Source organism: Haemaphysalis longicornis, unplaced genomic scaffold (genome assembly GCF_048455015.1).
Source record: "Haemaphysalis longicornis isolate Haplotype H1 unplaced genomic scaffold, Haemaphysalis longicornis Haplotype H1 scaffold_3, whole genome shotgun sequence".
Taxonomy (NCBI): Eukaryota; Metazoa; Arthropoda; class Arachnida; order Ixodida; family Ixodidae; genus Haemaphysalis; species Haemaphysalis longicornis.
Window position 1 is genome coordinate 172,089,573 of NW_027526335.1, and position 6,624 is coordinate 172,096,196.

The window sequence follows — 6,624 nt, forward strand, 5'->3', positions numbered from 1 at the left end:
TTTTTTTTCAAAAATTTGTTCCATCAATTGCCTCCATTCACGGCCTCATAAAGCCTACAAATGGAACTTTACCGAAATAAGCATTATTGTGGAAATGCAGGGTGTTACACGGTCAGCGATTTCCCGTAATATTTAATAATTTTCTTATGTTTTTTCAAAGTTTCATTCAGTCAATTATCTCCATTTACGCTATTATGGCGATTACAGTTTAAATTTTCGCCAAATCTGCATTATTGTGGAAATGGAATGCGTTGTGCGTTTTGCCATTTTCTGCAATTTTTAATAGTTTTCTATTTATTTAGTTTCTAAAATTCCATTCGGCAAATTATCTCCATTTACGTTATTATATCGATTACATTGAAAAATTCGGCGAAATCTGCCTAAACATGGAAATGCAGCTTATGCACTGTTCGCCATTTCCCGCAATTAATTTATATTTCTCTTATTTTATTAGTTTTTCAAAATTTTCTTCGCCCATTTATCTCCGTTTACGGTATTATAACGATTACAGGTAGAACTTTTGCGAATTGTGCATTATTGTGGAAAATTTTCAAAATATCACCATTTTTTCAAAATTTTGTTCGAATAATTATCTCCATTTACGCTATTATAATGACTACAGGCGAAACTTTCCTGACATCTGCATTATGTAGAATTGCAGGGCGTTACACGGTTCGACATTTTATGTATATTTTGTATTTTTTTATCATTTATATTTTTCAACATTTCGTGTGCCCACTTATCTCCATTTACGCTATTATAGTGATTGCTGCCAGAACTTCCGCAAAATCTGCATTTTTGTGTAAATGCAGGGAGTTACACGGTCCGGGCTGTGGGGGAACTCGGCAAAGAATGCTACATATTTTTTTTAAAATAAAGATTGCTATTTTGCGTCTCTCTGAAATGTTCAAAGCAAAGTGGGAACTGTTATTGTAACACGATTTCTTGCTATTCGATCCTAAGCTTCATGAAGGCGCACGGGTGGTAAGTTTAGTGACAGCTACGTCACCCCTGACTCCGCCGTATATGTCTGTCTGGACTTCCTAGGAAGCTCAATAGAGCTGAGCAATGGGTGAGCAGAATATTGTGGGCTCGCCCACGAAATGCAGGAAATGTTTATTGAAGCACACTCTCATTCATTCATTCATTCATTCATTCATTCATTCATTCATTCAGAGTACCCCTAAAGGCCCTCTAGACGAGGGTATTACACAGGGGGGAGGGGGGCAAGACAACATTATACAAAAATACTGACAAAAATACAAAACGCATTATAATCAGTAATTAGTTCCCACGAAGGGAAGAAACCACAAATACAACCTACAGCCATACCGCGTTGTACAATCGTTAAACAACAGATAAATTGGGAACATAGCTCGCAAGACCTCAAGAATTTGCTTGACACTTTTGCGCCCATAATATTGGCTGAAAAAGAAAACAATATTACGCAAAAACAAAGAACAGAGAACGTAGCAAGTGGCAGCGTATGCAGAAATAGCCTGCAGCAAGAGCAAGAGCAACGTATGCAAGCTACTGCTACAATTTATGCGTGAGGTAAAAACTGCAAAAAATATCTAGTTAGTGGCCGTAGTGTACAAGAGCTGCAGGAGTTTATTGGAATCTTTTTCGGTGGCAACATGTGCTGGCAAGTCATTCCACTCAACAATGGTGCGCGGTATGAATGATTGTGCGAAACGAAGTGAATGACATTGTGGGCGTTTAACTTTATTGGGGTGATCACGTCGTGGAAAGAGAGCAGAGGGGCTTTCAAAAAAACTTTCACGCAGTGACGGGTGGTTATAAATAGAGGCCGGATTTTTAGGCACTAAAAAAGCACGTTTTAGGCGTCAAAAATAGGCAGCAAAAACAACGTTTTAGGCACTAAAAAGAATAAAATAGGCGCAATAAATTTTTAGATAAATGCTAATAATTTCAAGTCAAGACGTGAGCGAACTGTAAGCACGGCAGGAAATCCAAAAATGTTATTGCTATGATGCCGCAATGGCAGTAACAGTTCAATTCATTTCAATTCAATTCTTTATTTTTCTCTCATAACAAGTTCTATACATTGACCTTAGACGTGGAATTGCCCCGTAATACCTCTGGGCTAATGGCGATCAATTGGCTTAATTTCACAAGCGCATTGCTTACATACATGTTCAGATGCGAAAGTTACTCAAGCGTCGCATATTGTGAAACAGGCAGGAGAAACAATACTTGAAATATGGTAATACTGATTTATAAACGCGCAAGCGTCGGCACAGGTGCGTCTCTCCTCCACTCTCCTCCTCTCCTCTCTCCGATAGCGAACGCGGTCTCAGTCGACGGTCGTCCGTGCTCCGTTTGCACTCTCTCGCAGTACTCGACGATTGCTTGATGCGACGGTTCCTTTAGAGATTCAACCCAACGGAAACACCAATGGAACGACCCAGATGCGTTGCATCACACCAGGGTTCCCGCGAGGGGAGGTGGGCGTAATTTTCCCCATCACTTTCTTTGCCCCTGACGGTATCATAGTTCCCCTGGGGAGTAGAGTTGTGCGTCCACCGCCAAGTCCTGCGGGAAAGCCACCCGTAAAGCATGCAGAAGCCGCCGCTCTGGTTGCTCCGGCGCAAAGAGAGGGGTGGGTGGGGGGAGTGTTAAAAAGAGGGCCAGGTTCAAACCCATAAAATTCAGAACAGTAAATATTTCCAGGTAGAATGAATAGAGGTATCAAATTGCACTCGAAAGCGAAACTTGACGCTGCATAGTGCTGATTTAGGCGCCAATTTGAGAAAAAAGGCATTTATAGGTATTTATCGGAGTTTAAGCACCAACACCCAAAATAGGCATTTATAGGCACTATAAAACCACCATAAAAGCCATCCTTGACCTCCAATTCGTGCTCATATATCGAAATGGGGCGATAGGAATGCGAGGGAAAAAATAGGCATTTGCTTAAAATCCGGTCTCTAGTTATAAAGCTTGTGAAAAAGTGATAAGCGCGCATGTTTCCGGCGCAGGGCCAAATCAACTAGTTCAGCACGGTTTTTCAAGTTAGTGACGCTGGAAAAGGAAGAATAATCAGAATAAATAAACCGAGCAGCACGGTTTTGCACGGATTCAATATTTGATACGATGTAGGCTTGATGAGGGTCCCAAATGGCGCTAGCATACTGAGTCTGAAGAATCACCATTCGAAAAATGATAACGGCTATTGGTCCAAGCATCGCTTCGAGAGAACCGCATTGGCAAAACCTTGTGTTCTCGCTCGCCAAGCAGAAGTTGACCTGTAAATAAGAAGACGATGGCACTGACTAATTTTTCGGGACTAAGTAACAGAACTTGTTCGGATTCTTACGCAGTTAGCGACCATCGGGATAAATAATCGCGTGGGCACTGTTGTCTTGGGCCGCAGACCGCCGTCCCTCATCGCCGTATAACGCAACCGCGTTTCGTGTTTCAGAGCACGACCATTGCGACACGCTCCGTGTATGGAGGCAAAGGCGCAACCGGTTACGAAAGTATGCCAGCGCGCTATCATTCCGTCGACAGGGCCACTTTTTGAAGGACCCCGGACAGCCGTGCTTGTGGTGTAGTGGTTATCACATCCGCCTAACACGCGGAAGGTCCCAGGTTCGATCCCTGGCAGGCACACACCTATTTTTATTTTGCTTTACGAGGGCGTAGGGACGCTAAGATAACGGTACAGCCCTATGAGCAGTGAAATATTAGGCCCGCATTGACGTGTTCGTTTAACAGATTCCCCGACCTCTGTATTCTACACTTTTTCCTTAACGTTGAGGGTGGTTTAAGATTTGGTGACCGTAACTTCTTTTTGGAACACCTCAGAGTTTAGGTTGCCTTCTGTGTTCGCAGCCCCACTTTGTTCTCTATCCCCTATCGGTATATTGTTTTATTCTTGCGTTCTAGTAGCACCTAACTTCTTATGAGAATCCGGGTGTAATTGACGACAACGGCACCTGGCTGGCTTCCTCTTTGCTTATCCCTATGAAGGTCCAATAACGAAACGTGGAGGTGCGAAGGCTTTCCATAAAAAGTACGCATTCCAGGTCACAACTGTCGCGACATGTGCCACGGGGACTGGTAACGCTGGAATCGGTACCGAAGTATGTCAGTCAGAATGTCTCCATTCCGCAAAGGCGCCTCTTTAAACCCCACAACATCAGTCCTTGTGGTGTACTGGTTATCACATACGCCTATCACGCGCTAGGTCCCAGTTTCGATCCCTGGCAAGCACAGGATTCGTTTTTGCGGTTGTTTGGGTCATGAGGTCGCACTAACTCCACAAAAGTGAATAGAACTTATTTTAAAAATAATGTCAGGATGTTAAACGTAAAGAATGTCTCCAAATTACTGATCCAACACTCATCATATGTTTTTTTTTTCGATCTCATTGCCATGATGCGCATATTCAACACCACGCTTAAGATTGCACATATTATCTGTATAAAACGCCAACCGGTTAACTGAAAGTTTTATGCGTTATGCAAGGTTCATCAAAGGCAATTCGGTAAGCCTGGCGGCAGCGGTTAGGAGACGGAAAAAGGTGGATATCTTGTATTTTGTTTGTGCAATAATTAGGAGCTGTTTATTTTAAGTACATTATTCACTACAAACAAAACATTGCGTCCTCATTCTCCCAACATCTCCCAGCGTGAGAAAGCATTCAACTATAAAATAAACCGTTCTTCGACCTTCATTGCTTCTTTGCGTCATGCATTTGCAGACGGCATACGAAAACGTTGCCAGTATGGTACATGATTGCCTTCTTTCCCTGGCCTCAAGGAAACTTCCGCAACCTCGTGAAGTCAACGTGAACCTTAAATGAATGACCTAAACGTGCGATATAAACTTCCGGGGAAGTCAAACATTGAAGCCTGCTGTTTCAGCGAGGGTAAGGTTTTAGCCCTACAGTACACCTTCAAAATATAAGCTTTGAGGGTGAGCAAGATTTGACCTCGAACTGGGGACAAAATGACGTGAAACCGCAGGGGTTTTTCTCATCCGTGATGATGTGGCATTTTGGCATTTTATCTTAACTGATGATCAGCGTATTATAAGATTATCGCGTAGCTACGCATTCACGTCGCAGCATACGCGTAATCATGAACGCAATCGACATAATCAAAGTGAGGGATGCGAGAAAGTTCTATGGTACTAGTTATTCAGCGCGAAAATTTACCCGAGCTCTTTGAGGTTCCAATAGAAGTTTTTGTTTGTTTTTAAGTGCAGAGAAAGTAAGGCGGTCGTCTTGTCGTCGTAGCTCGCTCGCTTGACCCAACTAGAGCAACAGGGCGCCTTGTTGTAGCGCGGCCGTCGCGGCGTACCCCAGAGGCTTCGAAAGCCAATCGGTTTATATAGCCATTAGCGTTCGCAACTTGTTACCGCTGGCGCTTGTCTTTCATCTCCCCGTTGTTCAGCTAAAAAAAAACTGTCGATACATTTGAGGCAAAATATACCTAACTAACAGGCATGCCCGCGTTCATTTACTTAGGAACGCTCGTTGGGATAGTTTTTACGATAGCAAGCGAAAAAACCGGCCGCGCAAGAAAAAAAATGGCGCGTTCGAAATGACGCGCAAACGTTCCAGCTGCGCAAGAAAAAAAAATACGCATTCGAAATGACGCAAAACAGCCCCAGCATACGAAACTAAAGCAAGCACAAAACGAGCAGAACTCCCGCTGGCTCAGTTTCAGGTCGTGGGCGAGCGACAACTACGAAGTCGTGAAATTTGGATTCCATGGGGTGGCAGCCGTGAGCGGATAACGGCGGTACATCCCATCATTAGGAACCACTGCTCTGCACTTCCGACAACTTTCACATTGACTACAATGGCTTTAATTTTTTTATGTAGATATATACGTTGTGCTATTTTGTTGAGGCGGCACATAAATATCTTTGTGGAGTACAGTAGGATGGAGACTGTGCCGAGTAAAGAGGGGAGATCTGAAAAATGCATGAATGGACTTTTCCTATGCGTGTGAAAGTTGCTATATTTTGTACGATAGTAATGAATCGATGAAACCTGACGTCTCAACTCATGAGCCTCATTCCCATCAGCTGTAAAGCCTTTGATAGAGTTGTCAGGTAAGCGACACAGAAGAGGGGGCTAAGAACTTGTGGGTCCGCAGGGGCCTACACTCACATGTGAACTCGCCAACGCATAAAACTAGTAATATGTCAAGCGATGGGAGCTTAGTTGTGATGATAGGCGAGCCCGAATGTGATAAACGGGATTTGTAGGGCCAATGAAGCTTAATTGACCCAGTGTAGGTTTTAAAAAAACTGAATACTGGGCATATTCTGCGCTAGCGAGCCGAGGAATGAGCGCGGGGTTGGTTTCTTGGTACACCAAGGGATAAAATGGAATCCAGGAGAATTCTGAAGCGTTCGGGGCAACCGTTCTCGATGTCAATAAGGAAAAGAGCAGGTTCCAGTTGAAGGCTGCGCAAGTTTATGCACAATGTTTAACTACTAAACGGATGCTGTTATGAAGATCTTCGAAATTGTAGAAAGCGCGATGAATAAGTTTAAGATTGAGCGCACTACTGAGAGGGGAGGCCTCAGCGCAAAGGTGGGAAAGTTGCAGGTCAAACTGGGGGAAGCATGACCATGAATGAA

The 6,624-nt window shown here is 43.5% G+C and overlaps 1 non-coding gene across 1 annotated transcript; it reads left to right on the top strand.

The window, feature by feature from the left end:
• Positions 1–3,563: 3,563 nt before the first annotated feature.
• Positions 3,564–3,636, top strand: Trnav-aac (transfer RNA valine (anticodon AAC)). The gene has a single exon. It is a non-coding gene; the product is annotated as a tRNA-Val (tRNA).
• The last annotated feature ends 2,988 nt before the right edge of the window (positions 3,637–6,624 follow it).